Here is a 21,558-nt window from a genome sequence, read left to right as displayed (position 1 = left end):
AACAGGCAAAAATACAAAACACAGAGAACAACCGTCACATGATGAGCTGCATGACTCTACAGTCTGTTCCAGAAAGAAATCAGCCCCAGCCTCGAGCAGTCCGTTTGTTTTTATGACTGCTGGTGGCGCTGTTACTCTTGCTTCAAAATAAGCAAACAATCCGACACGGACGTCTTTTTATCTTTGAAACACACAGAGTTCTGAACCGTGCGAGAACATTTACACCGGCTGCTCCTGATAAACAAATTTAGTCTAAATATGCAGGTGATCACTGAAAATAGCGCGAGCTGATTGGTCAAGAGATTCAGACTATTTCTCGACAGCTGAGTTGACCACGAGTCAGCCTAGCGGTTAGCGTGTCCACCTCTCGATCGGGAGATCGTGAGTTCTACTCGCGGTCGGGTCATACCAAAGACCATCATAAAAATGGTACCTACTGGCGTCTGGCAAGGCACGCTGCAATACAGATGTGAACAGCGAGTCAAACTCTTGAAGTTACCAAAGGACACGCCCCCCCACTGTAACCCTAGCTATGCAATAGACGAGAGGCCGAGGGCTACAGAAACGGAGATCGGCGCTGCCATATGGTGCAGGAAGGACTTTAGATTATTAAAAACCGTGCAAGCTAGTAGTCTGAATCTCTCGACCACATACATGTCAACCTTTGGTCAATCAAACCTGTATAACCAACCTCCAAAATCCGTATTTCCCTTATAGAATCCGTATAAGATGCAAATTAAAATAATTTACCTAAAATTTGAATGATAATTACCAATGATATATCCCAGTTACTTTTTATTCAATATTAATAACAATAAACCTTCAGAATGAATACAAAGCTCCAATGTTTGACAAAAACACAAAGTGCTATCAGCGTAGTTACAAAGGAAATACTTCGTTGTTTGGAGACAGGTTTCACCGAGCGGCTATTATGCGCGAGACTTCATATTAGCCACAAAGTTAGGAAAATCTGTTCGTAAAATTACGTTATAATGACCAAATACAATGAAAAGTATTTTTCCAGTCTCACCTGTGAAAGGTAATCCCATGTGATCTCGTTTGGCTGGTAAACCTGTTGGTACAGTTAAACGCAGCACATGAATGAGGCATCTTTATTCTCGGCTACTGTCTAGACGCTATACCAGAGACGGCTGAAGAATCTCCACTTTGCCACATCCAATATGGCGGCGAGGATGACGTATGATTCTACGCAGAAGGCGGCGTCTATGTTTATATGTCTATGACTTCACGGTTGGCGGGATTCTCGCAATGCGGTGTGCGCATGATCAAAAGTGGAACGAAGTCTCGCTACCACAAGATAACGCGCGATTTCATAAGACTCTTTACTGGCTGTCTGTGGTGTACAGTACGTTTGTAAATGTTATGCGCTCTTTTATCATCGTGGGAATTGATTATAGCTCTAAACAAATATTTAAGTTTTTTTAAAGAATCCGTATAACTTTATTTATACGCCCGTATAATACGTTTACTGAATCAAATCCGTATAAAATACGGACATTCCGTATAGGTTGGCATGTATGCGACCAATCTCGATAATCACCTTGAGCAACTCGGTAAAATGGCGGCCGATCACTCCGTCACCATAAGTGAGGAAGAATTACAGATTAGGGAAAAAAAATGCTGTTCCTAAATAAAAGCACTAAAGATGCTACAAAGTTTGGTCTAAAACTATTCAAAGGGAAGGTGGAATTGGGATTTATTTTACTGATTTCAAAAAAAGTATTTTGTGAGACTCGGCGGAGATAAGTGACAAGTCTGTGCCGCATCGCTATTATCTCACCCGGCCGACAGGTGATGAGTTTACACCGTCATCATGTGTTGTCCAGCGTCATCCGCATTTCACAAAAAAAAAAAAAAAATCGCTTCTTCTCTCTGAATTCTTCACCGACTTTTATTCTCTTTGGCAGGAAGGTACAGTAGGTTTGCCTGGGGTGCATATGAATAGCTTCTACCCTGATTTGCATAATTGTGATTAATAATGGATATGGAGTAATTAATCAATCCCTAACGAACAGTTTCCACACAAATCGCTTCTTCTCCCTCAATTCTTCACCGATTTTGATTCTCTCTCTCTCATGAAGGCAGAGGGACCTAGAACTTCCACCCAGATTTGCTTAATTACAATTATTAAGTTATGGACTAATTAAGCTTTAATGAGCAGGTCACCAAAAATCGCTCCTTCTTGGTCAATTCCTTGCCGTTTTGGATTCTTTCTGGTAAACAGGTCGGTATTCCTAGGGTGGATTAGCCTGGGCCCACCCGTCGTAAGTGTGACGCTCCAGCTCTTCCAAGCTCCCGAAAAATCGGGAACCAATCAACTTTGAGCATCTCCAACGGCCCTGGGTAGAGGCGTGTTCAAGGCAGTGACGTAGTAGAACTGCGACCGGAAGCCATAGATTGTTTCCAGAATCTATGCCGGAAGCACTTCATTCACTAGAAACATTACGAACATGGAGCAGCGGCAAGCCTTTGACACAGCGGTAGATGCTGTATTGAAAGCATTCAACGGGAAGTTCTCATTGAAAACGGAGCAAAGAGCAGCCCTGGAGGTATTTATCTTCTTCCTGTTACTCAAGCAGTTTCCGTCGCGTCACATATGTCAGAGGAAAGAGTGATGTGATTGGTTTAAGCTTCGTCACAGCCTTTTCTGGCTTCGACCAGTAGCAAACAGGCATTTCAGGGAGGTGGGTCAACCATGCGCTTTGGGAAACGGTTGGGCTTAATGTCTTTGCCAGACCAAATGCTCGCAGAGCTTTGAAGTCGCGTTAGCCAGGCTAAGGGTGGATATCACTTCTATATACCGTAGCTTACAGCATTTATTGCGCCCATAAGGTGGCCCACTTTAGATCATTCCTTCTGGACTAGACGGGGCCGGAGTGAGCGACGCCCTCATCGACGGTCTCGTTATATTTACACGACACTTTTGAAGATTGAAAGAAATGATTTTTTAAATAGGATTTTAAATTTTTTTAAAAATAACCCCATGCATTTATACTGAAGCATTTATCTCCCTCAGAAACAGTGAACATCGGTGAATAATCACCTCAACTTTCGGATATTCGTCACCAATATTCACTTTGCCTTCGTCAAATAATTGCTAAATATAAATAATAATTAGCCAACTCTTTCCAGAGATGGATGATGATGATGATGGATGTCAAACAGTTAGTTTTTTTATTTTTATTTTTTTTGAAAACACCATCTCTAATCCACACAGCAGTTTATCAGTGTTATGGAAGTGAGAGGACGGAGCATGAAAGGAAACGTGAAGCCGTGTTTTCCCGTCTGTTTGAGCCTTCTCTTAAGCTGCTGCAATACCCGCATTAGAGCGTGCAACACACAGGAAGCACTTTCAGACAGACAGACAGAGAGAAAGAGAGACAGAGAGAGAGAGAGAGAGACAGAGAGAGAGGAAGGTTGTCAGATTGAATCTAAGCTTTCAGGTCACATTCTCCATTAGAGGTGGCGTGAGTGAGAGTTCGGCCGACTGCAGGAGGGAATTACTAAACCCCAAACACAAATCACTCCTCTGTGTGTGTGTGTGTGTGTGTGTGTGTGTGTGTGTGTGTGTGTGTGTGTGTGGGGTGGCCTTTGGCAAGCCATCACCCTTAATAACCTGCTTGAAGCCAACTAACCGGTTGTGGTAGGAACAGTGTGTGTAAAAATAACAAATATGTCCTCTTAAACGCTTCAGAAAAAGGGACTCTGTTAAAGGTCCCATGGCATGAAATTTTCACTTTGAGGTTTTTTAACGTTAAAATGAGTTCCTCTGACCTTCTTAAGTCACCCCAGTGGCTAGAAATTTCATAATGTGTAAACCAAACTATGCCCAACATTTGAGAATGGCGCGTCAAAACGGCGCGTTGATAAGCTCTTCCCTTTACTACGTCAGCAAGAGAGATGATCCCCACGCCCCCCCTCTGGATTCCCACCCACTGTATGGATTGCCCCGCCCAGTTGTAGTGAGGAGACCATAGAGGGAGGACACAACAACATGGCATCACCTAAGCGAGCGAAACGTGGAAGTTGAGCTGTACATGGATGTGACAACACAGAAAAGAGTCTGTTTTTACTGCCGACGGGAGAGCCCCTGAAGACGCAGTGGCTTAATTTTATTTAATCCAATAATACGCCGTCGAGTCTACCTAAGACGGTGTATGTTTGTCGGAAGCATTTTCCTGAGGAATGTTTCCACAACTTGGGACAGTACAGGGCAGGTTTTGCACATCAACTGTCACTGAAGCCTGGGTCCGTACCAAGCATCCCTGCCGCATCAGCAACAAACACCGAACAAGTAAGTGTATAACTGTTAAGTTGTTTTGCCGTGTTTTAAAATCGGTGCCACGTTAGCCTTGCAATGGCTACATTAGCTGTGCAGCTAACCGCTTCCTGCAGTTAGCCAGGTACTCTGCGCTACAAAACTAAAGAGCATGCAGCATGCTCTGTTAAACTGAGTTTAGTCTGGAAATTGACTAACTTATGAGCTTATGTTTGACTATTGCTCCGCAATGCATGTCTTCTGTTGGATAAGCGATATGTTGCTGTAGTTGCTGCTTCTATCCTCTTTGGTTATGGAGTGCGTGTTCAAGCCTAGGGTATTATACGTTCGTAAACTACCACTCCGAACACTCTCACTCTCTGTTCTCTGTGTCACGTTGAGTTTACGAAAGGAGTCCGAGGGAGAACGGGGTTTTGTCTTAGCAGCGTGGCTACAGGCGCTGATAGCAGCGCGTATGTGTGCGCGCAGCTTGGTCAAGCCCCTCCCCCCATGGCCCGCCCCCACCCTCTACCCTTCCCCGCCTCCTGCTCCTCATTCGCAAAACGACGCACTGGGAAAAGCGCTGAAATGGGGCTTTCTCCCAGGAGGCTATATTTACGTGCCGAGGGTTCATTTCGAGAAAGGCTGCGGATATAACATCCGGAAACCTCCACGAGCCCGTTTAAAGCATCAACAAACCACCATGCCATGGGACCTTTAAAGGCGTGTTAAAGGTGCAATAAGCAACTTTGTTTTTCCTTTCTTGAACCGCGCCCACTTGTTCACTGATGTCACACAGATGTCTGATGAGAAATTAGGCTGCACTGGTACTTCCTGTCATCTATAAACACAAACGTACGAATGAACGGATGAATTTCTCTGTGTAGCTCAACGCTAGAATGTTACAGGGAGGCGTGGCCATCTTGGGCAAATCAATCTGGAATCATACCACCTTTAAAGGCTCTGCGACCAAATTCTTTAACCATTACATTTCTGACAGTCATTAGGAGCCCTGGATTTCAATTTAAAATGCTTCATTTAAGAAACAGGATTAGGTCACGTTTACAGAAAATGTTTCGCGTGATATGTTTTACATTTACTGGAGTTTTAACTAAAGACACTTTAACAAAAAGATAAAATGGAAAATTACTTTTTTATACTTACATTTTGACTAACTTATTGGACAAAGATAAATATGGGTTTCCAAATATGGTGTTAAAGACACACCCACATTCCAATCTGTCCAGTAACCACCCACTTTTCCAACAACCTCAATTCCAGTTCATTTCTCGTTTATTTTCGCCAGAGAATGCAGAAAAAATTCTGAAATAAAAGTAAATATGGCGGCACGGTGGTGTAGTGGTTAGCACTGTCGCCTCACAGCAAGAAGGTCCGGGTTCGAGCCCCGGGGCCGGCGAGGGCCTTTCTGTGCGGAGTTTGCATGTTCTCCCCGTGTCCGCGTGGGTTTCCTCCGGGTGCTCCGGTTTCCCCCACAGTCCAAAGACATGCAGGTTAGGTTAAGTGGTGACTCTAAATTGAGCGTAGGTGTGAATGTGAGTGTGAATGGTTGTCTGTGTCTATGTGTCAGCCCTGTGATGACCTGGCGACTTGTCCAGGGTGAACCCCGCCTTTCACCCGTAGTCAGCTGGGATAGGCTCCAGCTTGCCTGCGACCCTGTAGAACAGGATAAAGCGGCTACAGATAATGAGATGAGATGAAGTAAATATTTTTGAAAAAATAAAATCAACAGGTTTACACGTTGATCGCTCAAACTTCGGTCCACTCCTTCATTATGTCCCGCTCAGATTATCGTAACTCCCGTCTCTTTGGCCTCCTGACTAAATCCCTTCAAAGGCTACGATCCATTCAGAACTCTGCAGCGAGACTCATACCAAACCATCTGCTCATATCCCCCCATTCTCTCTCAGCTACACTGGCTACCTGTTCTGTCCAGAATTAAATAGAAAATCATACTACTCACCTTCAAAGCCCTCCATAACCTTACTCCTTCTTACATCTGTGACCTTCTGACCCCGACACTCCATCCCGCTCTCTCAGATCCTCTAGCCAGAATCTTCTTGCACCAGACTCTCTACCCTGGGTGGCAGGTCCTTCAGCGCTATGGCCTCCAAGCTCTGGAAGACCCACCCTCAACCCCACCATGACTGCTCTTCTTTTCCTTTCTTCAAATCTCATCTCAAAATCTTTCTGTTTCATGAACTCTCCTCCTCCTCCACCACCACTGCATAAACTCACCACTCTTTACCAACTCTTTTTGTTGTTGTTTTCTCTGACCTATGGAACGTGACCTTGAGTTTGAGAAAGGTGCTATAGAAATGTAACTTATTTGATTCTTCTTATTAATATTATTATTAATAATAATAATAATAATAGAATCAAATTCGCTAATGAGAAAATTAATCACAATTTTATTTCCCAAAAATAGAATGTAGCCAATTTTTTTTTTACAAATTCAACAAAAAAAAAACAAACGAACAAACCACAATTTGTTAAAGTGAGACGGCCTTTCGATTTCATAAAATCAGTAAAATTTAGTTCCGTCTGAAATGTGGTCATTGTGATGTATGTTTATTTCTGTAATATCTCAAAAAATATCAGGCCATTCTGTTCTGTGGCTGGGAAGTTATTTAATTTGAGGGGATTAAAGCAAATAATGTGCATGAAATCGCTCGCTTGGCGCAGTCAAGCAGACAGAGGAACTCCGTGTGCGCATGCGCAGGTTTACCTTCTTCTTCTTTTGGGTTTTACGGCAGCTGGCATCCACAGTGTTGCATTACTGCCATCTACAGGTTTCCCTTTGAGCGTGCACTGACAGTTCCATCATTCTGTCGCTAAACGAACAGCTGATCACACCGAGGTGCTCGCTGAGCGCCAATATTTATTAGTTTGGTCCTGCGTTTCCTTTCCTTCGTATAGAACATAATGTCTTTTCTTCTCACTTTCTTTCCGTTACTGTAGTCGCTCTTTCACGTTTCATTCGCACACTCACGTCCTCCATTTTTCTCTCCTGCTTCAAATTTGTATCCCACAATGCCTTGCGTGAACGGGGAAAGCCCACCACGTGATGCATGATGTAGTGTCTTGAATCGGGTCATGGTGAAGCAGGAAATAATAGCGGATAATTTAGGGCCACGTGGCTCTCAGTTCATTAATTGTTCTATTTAAAAAAAAAAAAAAAAAACTAATAAAATTGGAAGTCTGTGATTCGAATTCAGTAGCTTTTGGTCACTAAACAAAAATAATTGGGTGTCGGGAAAATTCTTTTTATGGCCTACACTTAAAATCTGAAAGGCAGTCTAGCTTTAAACGTTGATGTTACATGATTAAAGCTGGATTTTCTCTCACGATAGTTTTTATAGAGAGCACGCTTTTGTTTTTTTTTAAAAGAAAGGACACGTTTCCATTTGCTCTTCATGTCATGTGACGTGACTTAAGTGTTTGTGAATACTGAGAACAGTGTTTCCCACAGACCAGGTAGCAATTTGTGGTGCTCCACTGTGCCGATGAGGGAATCGTGCGCGGTGGTGTCAGTCATTGGGGTGTATGCAAAGTGTTTACAGCGGGCGGTGTTCAAACACACAGTATTTTTCTTCAGAGTCACCTGCTGGAACTATTTTAAAGCTACAAGAAACATTTGAGATTATTCAGTTCAATCTAAATTATTTTAAGTTCTTTAAGAGAAGACAGCTAAAACAATTTTTCCCAGAACCCTGCCTGGTTTCATTCCTCGACCCAACTTTACATTACAGGGCAGGCCATTAGTTTGCTGGGCTTGATGTTGGTGGAAAACCTGTCTTTTAAATTTATGAAAATTACTCACCAAAATTGAAGTTTTTTTACCTTAGTTTTTTGCCTTTTTGGTGGCAATCTTTCAATCATTCTTTAGTTGACATTCAAGGAATAAATTGCAAAAAATAAGCTGGAGGTTTTTATTTTAAATATTGAACTCAACACTTACCTCAACCAATACTAAAATGAAATAAATAGTATAATGTAACAAAATAATAATAAAATATCATAATTAGATGTAAGAAACCACTTAAGGTAACACCAAGGCAACTAACAATAATGAAAAAGCATTACCCTAATTGGTGCAAAGCCTGCATGCCCTATCAGAACATTTAATTCTGCGTGGCTTCCTGAAAAAAAAACCTCAAGTGCCCTATCGTAAGGGAAGGTCACTGGGTTCAGGACCATTTATGGAGATTCGTAAGCAGGCTGCCAGGTGTTCCCCTTGGAGCCTATTCCTGAGGTCTATTTTAATCTATGGATAAAAAAGTACATTTTCTTCATCATCAAAGCACTAAAAATTTCCATTACATCAAAAAAATATACAAAGGAATACTGAATTTCTATGTGCTTACGCTATTCATAGCTGAGAAATCCCGCTCGCAATTCAGAAAAAAACTTTTCAATACTCATCTGGGTTAAAGCAGCAAACACTGAGAGTCGATAAAATTATAATAGTCAAATAAATACGAAGTTATTAATAGCCTATGGGCATCCTACAGTAGCCTCTCTCAACTACCGCATTGTTTCTTAAAATATTCAGATTTTATGCTTCAGATAGCATCAACTAGGCATCCCTGCGAGTAAAACAACATTTTATTTAGGCTAGTGGGAAATCCTTATTTATTGTGAATGTCAAACCATTATTAATAACTTGCATGAATGCTGAAGCGGGATAAACGGGATAATGCAATAAGGCCGGTGTCACGGTCTGAATTTACCACCAGTCTAGACTTACCGGAAATTGACCGGGGAAAGAAAAATAAATAAATAAATAAAATAAAGCGGTCTGCGCATGCGCATGGTAAATTTATACCAGCGCACGATTAGACCGTGACACCGGGTACATGTGCAACGGCAGACCTGTGTACACGCCTCTCCGTCGCTCCCTCTCTGTGTGTGGGTGCGCGTGAATGAGAAGAAAGAGCACTATGAATGAACGGAATGATACGCAACGGAATTTTTTTTTTTTCAAAATCACGAGTCTGATTATGTGGCGATAGGAATCCATTGTGTGGCGCTGCGCCACACAATGGTCTATGTATGGGAAACCCTGGAGAAATTTGCGGTGGGCAATTTGGCAAAAATGAATGATGTCGGGTTTTGGTATAAATATTGCCAAATGGTAGTCTCACATCCCAAGCGAAAGGTCCACAGCAGAGCCGCGCTCAAACGTGTTGATATTTTTCAGAATACAACACTAATCACATACATAATTTTGTGGGATGTCAACTCTTTGGCCATGTCCGTTGGTATCAACCTATTGTCGCCCAGGGTCATGTGCGTGAAGGGAGTGGGCTGCCACTTTGTTTCATCATCCTAACTACTTACCACAGTTCATCATGCAGGTGTAATCCCCGTCACAGAGTTGACACGTAAAAAAGGTATGCTTCAATTTTTACACACTCAACTCCACACACACACAAAAGCAGTACACAGGATCATGCGTACGAGATGTTGTTCTGTTGCCCTGCCAGATAACATGAGGCAGGCAAACCTTGTATCTGAGTAACCGTGGCAACGCTGGGGCTGAATTCAGCACAGTCACAGAGTTGACCGCAACTATACTTTGTGGGACACCTACACTACCGTTCAAAAGTTTGGGGTCACTTTGAAATGTCCTTATTTTTGAAAGAAAAGCACTGTTCTTTTCAACAAAGATCACTTTAAACTAATCAGAAATCCACTCTATACATTGCTAATGTGGTAAATGACTATTCTAGCTGCAAATGTCTGGTTTTTGGTGCAATATCTCCATAGGTGTATAGAGGCCCATTTCCAGCAACTCTCACTCCAGTGTTCTAATGGTACAATGTGTTTGCTCATTGCCTCAGAAGGCTAATGGATGATTAGAAAACCCTTGTACAATCATGTTAGCACAGCTGAAAACAGTTGAGCTCTTTAGAGAAGCTATAAAACTGACCTTCCTTTGAGCAGATTGAGTTTCTGGAGCATCACATTTGTGGGGTCGATTAAATGCTCAAAATGGCCAGAAAAATGTCTCGACTATATTTTCTATTCATTTTACAACTTACTGGGAAATAAAAGTGTGACTTTTCATGGAAAACACAAAATTGTCTGGGTGACCCCAAACTTTTGAACAGTAGTGTACTTTGGCTGATCTGTAGTTGAAACGATTAAAAGCTGCATCGAGTTTCGTTGTATTTTCTTTACACACACCCATGACATGCACAGAGGGTTAAATCCTGTCTGCTGGCTTTCAGTGGAGAAAGAACACTGTCCGTTCAAACCAAGGTTGCAGGTGGGACGAGTCAAATTGGCCATTTTCACACTTGCGTATTTCAAAATGTCAGAGAGGTCTGCTGAATTTTTCTACAGTAGGCCCCACGGAGTTCTCGCTGTATACAGGTTTTAGCTCTCTCCACATTACGCAGGCCTAAAGACGGCTCTGGGACACGTTTCTCAGTCTTCACAGAAACACTCGGATGCAAAAAAATGGGTTTCCGTTTCAATTTTGTGAAATACTGCTTTATCAAATCGTTTGAAAAATCACCATGTGATCTTGAAAACTTTGACATTTGAGAGTTTTTCAAAGAAAAATCACGTTTTTCAATTACTCAATTTTTAGTTCACAATTTCAAACTGTGCATTAAGCAGGTCAACGGAAACACAGCTTGTTACACAGCTATAGCGTAAAAACAACCACAGTCGACTCCATATCAGTGCTGTAGTCAAGTCACTAAACCTCAAGTCCGAGTCCAGTCTCGAGTCCCCAGTGTTCAAGTCCAAGTCATAAAAAAAAAAAATTGAGTCGAGTCCGGGCGGCACGGTGGTGTAGTGGTTAGCGCTGTCGCCTCACAGCAAGAAGGTCTGGGTTCGAGCCCCGGGGCCGGCGAGGGCCTTTCTGTGTGGAGTTTGCATGTTCTCCCCGTGTCCGCGTGGGTTTCCTCCGGGTGCTCCGGTTTCCCCCACAGTCCAAAGACATGCAGGTTAGGTTAACTGGTGACTCTAAATTGAGCGTAGGTGTGAATGTGAGTGTGAATGGTTGTCTGTGTCTATGTGTCAGCCCTGTGATGACCTGGCGACTTGTCCAGGGTGTACCCCGCCTTTCGCCCATAGTCAGCTGGGATAGGCTCCAGCTTGCCTGCAACCCTGTAGAACAGGATAAAGTGGCTACAGATAATGAGATGAGTCGAGTCCACTATTGATCTGAGTTGAGTCCAAGACTCCAACCGCACCATGTGACGGTGGCTGTTTTAGCGCCATTAACATTAGTTTGTTCCTGAACATGCCGTATGAACAGGTGAATGTGCTTCTCTTTCCCAGGGAGTGTGAAGTATTCTGTCAGAGATGTTTGGGAGACGGATGTAAGTGCAGAAGGTGTGTTTATTAATACAAGTGAAAACCAACAATCCAGAACGGCTGGCAAAATCGTAAAACGGTGAAACAGGCGATAGGTCACGCGAGACACAAACAGGCTATCGTAGACTCGGCAGAATCAAAGACGAGAAACAGGAAATCAGGGATCAGGAAACCAAACAAGGAAATAAGGCTCGGTAATGTGTCAGCAACACAACTCAATACTTCGCAAAGTAAGTGTGTTTTCACAGTTTTTATATAGGCGCACTGATTGCACTTTAATCCTGTGCAAGTGCGAGTCGTTTACGGTGCACGCAAGAGTCCGCTTGGCACACGTGCTGTCCGGAGCGCGCCCGAGAGTCTATCTGATGCACGCGCCAAGGCATGCAGATGTGACATTCCAGCACGAAATTAGTACAAAGTTAACGTAGATATAAATATCTTATGCCAAATTATTATGGCATGTTACAAAAAATAAAGAGAAAATCTGAGTCCTTGTCTCCAATTTACGAGTCCAACTGCAGTTAACGCGAGTCCGAGTCATCAGTGCTCAAGTCCAAGTCAATTCACGAGTCCTTAAAATTAGGGCACGAGTCGGACTCGAGTAGTCCAAGCCTGCTCCATATATGGACTCAAAGACACCCACGCTCATGCTTGCTGCCTGGTGACATACGTAGCTAGCTAGCTGTTTAATGTTTGCATATTGAAAGCGTTTCAACAATTCTGTTCTAAAGCATTCTTGGTTAAGAAAAAAAAAAAAAAATGCACCATCACATTTTTGAGAGATACTGTAGCTAGCAATTATGTGGCTAGTGTTAAAAAAAAAAAAAAGTCAGAATGTCAAAGTCAGCACTTTCCCATCACAATATTCAAAATGTTTTTAACTAGACTTCACAGAGGTTCCTCACACGTCATCACATTTATTCCGAAATGAAAACAGATCAGTGTTTCAGCATCGCTCCAACCACAGGGTTCCTCAGAACACTCTTCATCATCGACATGAAGCAGAGTGACGCAGTAATGACAAATAATCAAATACAGCCGACAGGGATGTGAAAAAAATCCATCTCATGTCTGTATGTTCTGCCCTGACGGAGATAAATCCTGCATGATAGGGACGTATGCGGGGCAGCAAACATCCATCCATCCATCCATCCATCCATCCATCTGTAGAGATAAGCCGTCTGAGGCCCACCTGCACTCCCAGGAATTCGTGTCTCTAGGATCAGGTTTCTCTTCCTGGAATGTCCATGAACCATGACTCGATAAAACTGGAAATAAGGAAATCAGACTTGCGAGGAGGCAGAATGTCTGCGTGCACACCACCTGCAAGACCAGGACGGGGGGGGGATCCCAAAAATAGCTTTTCAGACAGTCGAGCTGCCGCTGCTGGGGGTCGTGGAAATGAAGCATCTGGTGTAGTTTTTAGAGTCAGCAGGAAAAACAAAAAGAAGATAAGGCTGAAGACTGAAATGTTTAAAAACGTTATTTCTGTGATTAAGACACCGGATCCAGGTGGGTCATTAAAAGAATTACCAACAAAATAAATAAATAAATAAATAAATAAATAAACAAAACAAACAAAACATCCGTCGCTGAAGCTAAGCGACTGTAATTATCCTCGTACAATCAGCTCCACGTGAACACCTGCGATTTTCTCCTGTCGCTTGTCTGATGACAAAATCCTCAACTGCTACACAACACACGAACTAGAAGACCGAGTCCACTGATTGCAGTCAGATCATTTCACAGCGGTACCGGTACCTGATTACAAGTGATTACCGTAGGAGCGAGAGGCAGGATGCAAGTGCGTGAACTTGTAGAAGGTCAAGATCAGGAAATAAAAGTCAACACAAAGCTGGAGAACAAAGCTTGGATTTAACGACATAAACAGACGGGTTTAACTAAACAATCTAATTTATAGCCAACAAGGAACAGGAACACAATGCGCTAACGAGACCGTCAATGACGGCGTAGCTCGCTCCGTCGAGTCCAGAAGGGACGATCTAAAAGCAGGCCACCTTATGGGCACAATAAGTGATATCCACCCTAGGAATGCTGACCTATTTACCAGAAAGAATTTAAAATGGTGAGAAATTGACCGAGAAGAAGCGATTTTTGTTGAACTGCTGTTGAATCAAGGCTTAATTAGTCCATAACTTCATTAATAATCGTAATGAAGCAAATCTGGGTAGAAGTTCTCTGCACCCTCGGTCCCCCTACCTTCATGAGAGAAAGAATCAAAATCGGTGAAGAATTGAGGGAGAAGAAGCGATTTCTGTGGAAACTGCTCGTCAGGGATTGATTAATTACTCCATATCTTCATTATTAATTGCAATTATGCAAATTTGGGTAGACACCTAAATATGCACCCCAGGCAGACCTACCTTCCTGCCAAATAGAATAAAAATCGGTGAAGAATTGAGAGAGAAGAAGTGATTTTCGTGACATGTGGACAACGCCAGACAGACAACACCAGGCCATCCTTAAAAAAAATCCGTTTCCTGTCCACCGCGTGAGCAAAAAAATGTTCAGTCAGGAGGGAGGGATTATATATATATATATATATATATATATATATATATATATATATATATATATATATGGCACTGGCGGCTCGTTAATAGGGGCGATTTGGGCGACGCACTCCCAAACAGGGAGGGAGATTTTTTTTTTTTTTTAATCTACTCCTACTACCAACAGTAATGTCATTGTCCAATCAGGCTAAGGTCGCGCCTGGTGTAGCCACGCCCTTTTGGGGCGATTTCTGTCAGGTTCAGATTTGCCCCAAAATCTCCCATTGACACTAATGGTACGTACGTTTTTTTCGAAAATCCTGCTCCCAATGCATTTTCTATTAGGTTTTATATGCTAGCACAAGCAGCGTGCTTACGTCATACACCTGTTGCGCCGCGCAAGTGTTGCCAGATTGGTTTTTAGTGCATTTTGGCGGGTTTTGAACATAATTTTGGGCTGGAAAACACAACTTGCGCGGTAAATGTGTGAACATTCTATGAAGAAGATGGCGAGTGTTGAGTGCAACAATACGATAGCGTCTCTGAAAGAAGTTCCCTTTAGTCGTCGTACCAATGAGGAGAAAACGGCAATCAAACAGCGAGGACCTCCTAGACCGAATTTAAACATCAAGCAAGTGTCTACGAAGGGGGAGAAGACCTGCTCAAGAGGTTTTAACAAGAACTGGTACCACCGGAAAACTTGGCTAGCTGGCTGTGATGTAGTCAATGCTCGTTTTTTGCTCCCCATGCGTTCTCTTCCACCCTGGAAGTAGCACAGCAGACGGTACAGTGATATCTGATATTTGAATTTACTAGGTAAAACTTGTTTGTGTGTGTGTGTGTGTGTGTGTGTGTGTTACATTACCAATGGCAGTTGTTTTACCAGTGGCAGTTTAACATTGCCGTTTTTGTTTTACCAGTGGCAGTTTAACATTGCCATGCTTGGAATATTTCAGTAGCCTCAAGTTCTCTCTGACTTGGTGTAAATTAAGCATATTTTCAGTTTTTATATATTGTACAGTATGTGTTCATTGGAGCCAGCAGCACCTTACCTTTTTTCCAAATTGTTAAGCCAAGTTGCACTGACTACAAAACCTTGTGTAACCTTGTGTGTGTATATAGCTAAATAACTAAAGCCTTTTGTGTTCATTGACATGCTTGTAATACTTTAAATTTCCTTTTAAGGCATGGCTTTCTGGAGGAATTCTTGGGGAAAAAAAAACTGCAGAATTTATTTAGAATTATTTGTTGTTAAAATGGTGCAATTCCATATAAAAAAACACATAATTAAGCTGCACGTTTGTTTGATGGTTCTGCTTTTCTTCATCTTTTTCAAAACTTAAATAAACACTTTTGGATTTATATCCTGCCACTTAAATTGCATTCTTTAGAATTGAAGAAATTAGAATATGTTTATAATTAAGAATTTGTGTCTACTTATTATAGAATACTGGAATAATATGAGAAAATAAATGAGTAATGTAATATTAATTGATTGTGATGCCAAATGTTTTGCTTTGAAGGCTTCACAATGAATCTTCCTTAGTTTTAGCCTGGCAAGCCAGACTAAATGTGAATATTTGCCACTTGTAGGCAAAAATATTTTTGGCCGCTAGGCGGGTGGGTCTAGTTTACTAGGCTACCTTAGTTTGCCACCTTTAACTTTAGTGTTGCCACCTAGTGGAGAGAAGAGATATTGTCTATATTGATATCTGAATTTACCAGGCAAAAACAAGTTCGGCCAATTGATTTGCTACCTAGGTCAATTTACTTCAGTCCTGTGGACATTTACGGTCCGTGTAGACATAACGGGGGAAAATTGCCCCCCCTGAAAAAAAATTCAGGAGCCGCCACTGATGTATGGATAAGAAATCGCAATCCTGTGTTTGCTTTTTCTTTCAGTACTTTTTTATTACAAAAGCAGACACATTTAATAAAATATGACGGTTTAATCAACTGAAACTTGTACAAAAACTTTAAGTTAGCATTTTAAATGCTGACTGCAACATTTGCAAAACTTTTACAAAGGTACTTAAAATGTCCGACACACGGACTTTTTGTAGTTCTAAATCGAGCGTTAGGCCTAGTTCGGATGAAATTACACTATTAAAATGATCACTGAATGATTTGTTTTTCTGAATCTTTACTATTTTGTTGTTCGCTAGAATACCATTTTGCGATTTCACACTTAAGCAAATGTTTGAAAACTCCGGATCTCCTTCCTTCATGGTGGCTGCCATTTTATTGTGCCGCACGGCGCATGCGCAGAGCTGATTCAGTTCAGAGTGCGCGCGCACTCGGCGGAGGCAGTAGTGTGTCGGAGGGAACAGAACCAGAGATGACGCTTATTTTGTCTCCGGTAAACCAGTCTTCTCTTGTTCAATTACCGTACGTGCTGGCATCAAAAGACACCGTTGGTTGTAAATGAACCCAAACTGAGTGGTTGGAGTGTATTTTCATACACAAATGGAGAAATGTTGGCTGAGTGTGTAATTGTGTAGCCCCACTGCAGACCGTTGTCGTTGTTAATTCATAGCATGCTCAGCTGCGTGAATGTGTCATGCACCGAAAATAAGAGATTTACAAGCCAGGAACGCCTCATGACGCAATACGCAAGAAAAGAAAGAAGATTTACTGCCATTTTACTTTGTATTTGAGTAAAGTGAATAAATAAATGGTCTGTGGAAAATACATTTAATCCTGGGAACTGCGTGCACAGGAGTTTATTTTGTGTTTACTCCCCCCGGCTGGCTACTTATTTGTCATGGCTGGCTAGTATGAGCCTTAGTGGAAAGCCCTGGGAATGCGGAAATGTCAAGTTCGATTTTAGATTTACGAACCCGAAAAAAATGTCGAAAAACCGGCGTTAAAAAAAAAAAAATTTAAACCGCACAAACGGCACTCAGCCGGCTGGTGGACCGGAAACAGAACATTTTTTAATAATGGCCCCAGAAGATGGGATAAGCACGTCAACTGTCGGCTAGATGAGCTAACAAGCCAATGACGAGCCTGAAGCCGAGGGGGTGGAGACGGGAACAACACCAAGACAAAGACATATATCACGACAAACCAAACTGTAAATGTATCTATGTGATATTCCATTGATTTCACATCAAGTTAATTTGAAAAATAGCGCTAAACAGACTGATAACTGCTCTGATGATGTGTTACGGGATTTATTAATAAACACTGTTACAGACGAAACGTCAACGGGGTCCGTGGACCAATCAGGAGCAAGTACGCCAACAAGATTTCATGGAAGATCTCCAGGACATGACTGATACTGACAACATTCCTTGTGAGCCTTCTGATGTCATCACACACACACCAACTTAATCGTGTTGTCTCGTCTCAGGGAGTTTTATCTCTCCCTGTTGCCTCTAGCTCGCTCATTAGGGACCTACATCTGAGGTTCTGGAAAGCTGCTTCATTAAAAGAGCTATACAACCAAAATAAAGTTGAATTGAAGTGGCGTGGAGTTTGTTAGTCCTCCCCAGGCCTCCTTCTTCCATCAAACAGCCTCATTTTTAAATTGAACCTTATTTGTCTTCAAGATCGAAGGCTCCTTTTAAGAAAATATGCTCGTCACTGCTTTCTACTGCAAGTGGAAGCGCAAGGGTCCTGCTAATTTACTCATGTTTAGCTAAGTACCTTCAAGACTGTTCATCCTGAGAGGATCTCCCTCTCTCTCTCTCTCTCTCTCTCTCTCTCTCACACACACACACACACACACACACACCACCGAATCAACCATCAATCTGCAGCGCTAAATTACGATTGGGTTATTTCCTCAGCCGACACGTCCAGACCAGGATGGATGGTACAGTCGGGTGAGGGTGCAGGCACACGTGCACACACACACGGCGAAAGCAATTTTCACTCAAGTGCTTCAATCAGGCCCCTCAAAGCCTGACCACAGCACCGTTCCACCCTAATCACTTTTCCACAGCAGCCTGTGAAGTGCTTATTCCAGTCGTTACAGGAGAACATGCCAACTGTCCACACGGCACAAGAACTAGGAAACCCTCATCGGTTCTCTTCACAGCAACCGTGACATAGCGTGTACATGGATTGGTAAAGAAATACCAAATGGGAGAGTCAAGAATTAGCCATTATTAAGAATCAAAGATCTAGTTCACGGCCTTTGTTTTTCACGAGTTTCCTGCACCAAAACTTTGTTACTCATGTATTTATTTCAGCAGCTTCTTTCGGTAACAAGAGACTGTGCTGATCAACATTCATCCTGCATCGTCTGGTACCAAAAAATGATAAAACGCTACGCTTATGCGTGGACTACATTCCAAGCGAGCTTAATTTAGAGAAGACAGTTTGCACTGACATGCTAGCTCCGCCTCCTAATGAGCGGTTCACTTATTCAGCTTTGTACTAAAATAATTATTTGCACATTTTTTGATACTGTATCTATAAAGCGCAGGATTTGGTGTTTGCTGGCTATCTTCGACAACATTTGCTAGCCTCAACATCACAGGCTTTACAGTGATGTGCTCAATCAACAACAAACACACTCCTTGTCCAGGCAGATCACTCAGGCTACACTAGAGCACTGCCTTTATAAAAAGGGCGTGACTTTGGCACCTGAGATTGTATGTCTACTCTAGGTAGAGATGAAACCAGAGCACATACGAGTCAAATTTATGCCTAAAGCAGCTCTAGAGGAAATGACGGAGTCTCAGGAACGTTGAGGTTTCACTGCTTTATAACAAAAAAAGCAACATTTATTTTCCTGTTATCAATTTAAACATTCCTTTTGTTAAATTATGTCATTTTCTTAATAAACCAACAATACTTATTAACCCATGTTTGTAAAGGGTGGAGCAAAATAATAGCATGTTAACTAAAATATTCAGTTTATTAAAAATGTCTAACAAATTAGGCCTTTTCTTAATAAACTTTTATGAACATTTTGCTCTGCCTGCATTTGCTTCTCTTTTCTGTTCTCTTTCTATACAAAAAGAGCTCAGATTTCTTGTTAAATCTATTTGTACACAATCACACAACAACTCTTACATTTTAGATCTGTATTTAATGTGTTTTTGCGGCATTAAAGCTGTGTTACTTCCACCTGCAGTGAAGTCACACGTATTCCCCATTGCTATTGTGCATTACTGCGCCCTCTGCTGTCTAAACAATGCAATTACAGCTCAGAAAAAAACTAGAGAGATTACGCAACCTGATAATAATCACGAATCGTTTTTGTTTCATCGATTCGAATCGTCGTAAATTTGTACCGTGATTTATCATCGCATGATATATAATCGTTACATTCTGATATGATGACGATGAAGAAATGGATAACAATTTGAATATGAAAATGCTTTTTTTTTCTTTCCCAGCTGATTTCTAGATGATTGATGATGTAAGCAGTGATGAAGAAGTGAAGTGAGGTGATTCTCTTAAATCGCAAGTCAACCGTTTGAGGATCTTCATCGCATAACCTGACACGGAGAATAAACACACAGGAAGTTATCGGACTGGATGCTGTGTACAGGACTCGGATGTTGTTTCGGGGATGTCTTATATCGTGATGAGTGGAATACTAGTTCATGGAGTGTCGACACACTTTGTTTAGATGATTCTCTGATAGTGGAATTAATCAGACATAGGAATTATTATTATTAATATTATTATTAGGGCGGCACGGTGGTGTAGTGGTTAGCGTTGTTGCCTCACAGCAAGACGATCTGGGTTCGAGCCCCGTGGCCGGCGAGGGCCTTTCTGTGCGGAGTTTGCTTGTTCTCCCCGTGTCCGCGTGGGTTTCCTCCGGGTGCTCCGGTTTCCCCCACAGTCCAAAGACATGCAGGTTAGGTTAACTGGTGACTCTAAATTGAGCGTAGGTGTGAATGTGAGTGTGAATGGTTGTCTGTGTCTATGTGTCAGCCCTGTGATGACCTGGCGACTTGTCCAGGGTGTACCCCGCCTTTCGCCCGTAGTCAGCTGGGATAGGCTCCAGCTCAGTCAGTCAAATTTGTTTTTTTTTTGATTGAGCTCTTGGTTGGATTGATGACGCATTATTAGACTGCATGTAAACATAGCTACTGTAGATATGATAAATGTCTGTGTGCGTGAGAGAGAGAGAGAGAGAGAGAGAGAGAGAGAGAGAGACTACAGGTCGACAATAGTGTCTATAGGTACCTGGTTTATAGGCTACATTTCTAAGACCTGCAGAAACCTACAGCAAACTGCCTTCATTTAGAACTCGCAGTGAAAGTGATGAATCTGATTTCAACAATAATTCATCATCATCATCATCATCATCAGAGCGCGCACCCGCTGCAGATTTACCTAAATGTCGGGCGCGTGAGAATAAAGAAAAAAAAATAAAGGGTTACCTTATTAATAATAATGAAAGGAAAGAAAGAAAAGCTCGCGCACAGAAACTCGTCCAGTTATTTATGATCTTTATGGATCAGATTAATAATAGTGGGGCTTGTTGATGTTTATCTGTAGTTTGTAAAGCATGAGGATAAATAAATAAACAAATAACTATCTATCCAGTGCGTAAAGCAGGAAGGGAAGGAGTTATTGTACTGTACTGTATTGCACTGCACTGCACTGTACTGTATGTTATTATCCCTCCTGCTCATAAAACTAAACCCCGGAACGCCTACGTGGAGCTGCGATAAGCAGCGCGCGCATGCGGCGCTCACTCCAAGGCGACATTAATAAGGTGCCATTCTTAAGGCGCTTCCGGTCGGACCTGAGGGTCAGTGATCACATGCTGGGAGCAATGCAGCAGAGGACAGGAGTCATGCATGCATGCATATATATATATATATCATCTCATTATCTCTATGCGCACGCGCGCACACCAGTAAGGAAATGAAAGCCAGACCCGCTCTTACCTCTCTCTCTCTCTCTCTCCTCCGTGGGCTCTGGATGTGGATCTGTATTTGTTTGTTTGTTTGTTTTTTCCTCCCCAGGAGATTATTATAGTGTAAACCCTCACGCGCTGCTCCGCTCCACCGAGCTCGCGCTACCGACCGCAGGCTTCAAAACGAACGCGCGCGCGCGCTCCCGACAAGGACCCGACGCCGAGCACCGCGGCACCCAGCCACTCAGGAGCAGCGCCGACACCGCTCTCAAGCGCTGCGCACAGGAGGCGGGGCCTCATGCATTATTCATACCCGGGCGGGGCTATAGTAGCCTGTTTTGTGACAGCGCTTCTGATTGGCTCTTTCATACATCAGCTACTATTCCTCATGCAAAACTAGTGGGCGGGGCTTACTGAAATCTCCTCAATGCGCCTGCGGTTTTTTTTTTTTGTTTTTTTTTTAATGCAGTTGTATATTATATACACCAAGCTGAATGCTGTTAATAATAATAATAATAATAATAATAATAATAATAATGTGTGTAAAGTCTACTGTAGAGTAGAGTGGGGGAAAAAGCCCC

General features: G+C 42.4%; 1 protein-coding gene across 4 annotated transcripts in view; it reads right to left on the bottom strand.

Annotated features, from left to right (window-relative positions):
* tanc2a (tetratricopeptide repeat, ankyrin repeat and coiled-coil containing 2a) overlaps window positions 1-21,230 on the bottom strand; it is a 307,566-nt gene extending 286,336 nt beyond the window's left edge. For all 4 annotated transcript variants that reach the window (XM_060942455.1, XM_060942457.1, XM_060942458.1 and 1 more), the window contains exon 1: window positions 21,009-21,230. The gene's annotated coding sequence lies outside the window, so the exon portion shown is untranslated. The remainder of the gene's footprint in view (window positions 1-21,008) is intronic.
* Between the last annotated feature and the right edge of the window lie 328 nt (window positions 21,231-21,558).

Source organism: Neoarius graeffei, chromosome 16, assembly GCF_027579695.1.
Source record: "Neoarius graeffei isolate fNeoGra1 chromosome 16, fNeoGra1.pri, whole genome shotgun sequence".
In the NCBI taxonomy this organism is placed as follows: domain Eukaryota; kingdom Metazoa; phylum Chordata; class Actinopteri; order Siluriformes; family Ariidae; genus Neoarius; species Neoarius graeffei.
Note: the sequence above shows the minus strand (reverse complement) of the source record. Positions and strands in the feature narration are given on the sequence as shown.